Source organism: Triticum aestivum, chromosome 6B (assembly GCF_018294505.1).
Source record: "Triticum aestivum cultivar Chinese Spring chromosome 6B, IWGSC CS RefSeq v2.1, whole genome shotgun sequence".
Classification (NCBI taxonomy): domain Eukaryota; kingdom Viridiplantae; phylum Streptophyta; class Magnoliopsida; order Poales; family Poaceae; genus Triticum; species Triticum aestivum.
Window position 1 is genome coordinate 247790432 of NC_057810.1, and position 715 is coordinate 247791146.

A 715-nucleotide genomic window follows, 5' to 3' on the forward strand; every position below is an offset into this window, starting at 1 on the left:
CTTTGAATGGTGCATTTTGAACACAGAAAAACAAGGGGGTTCAAATAAGTTCAAAAGAAATTAAATCCCTTTGTAACAGACGTGTTTCCGTATGAAACCCTGATACTTCGAAGGAGATTATCTGTTTTGTACACGAAGTGCATCCAGTTTTTGCCGTAAGCCTCTCTACTTTCTTGCACATGCTAAGTGGGTGAAATGATGATACCATGCCAACTTCGAACATTATCAGACTTCATTTCAAATGCTTTTCAACTTCATGGTCTTATAGCTCAAAATAATCAGTAAATGCATGAAAAATAACAAATGAAGTCAAAAAGGGTTGTAATTGATGATGTGGCTTTTAATGGTGCATTTTGAACACAGAAAAACAAGGGGGTTCAAATAAGTTCAAAAGAAATGAAATCCCTTTGTAACAAACGAGTTTCCGTATGAAACCCTGATACTTCGAAGGAGATTGTCTGTTTTGTACACGAAGTGCATTCAGTTTTTTCCGTAAGCCTCTCTACTTTGTTGCACATGCTATGTGGGTGAAATGATGATACCATGCCAACTTGGAACCTTATCAGAGTTTATTTCAAATGCTTTTCAATTTCATGGTCTTATAGCTCAAAATAATGAGTAAATGCATGAAAAATAACAAATGAAGTCAGAAAGGGTTGTAAATTGATGATGTGGCTTTGAATGGTGCAATTTGAACACAGAAAAACAAGGGGTT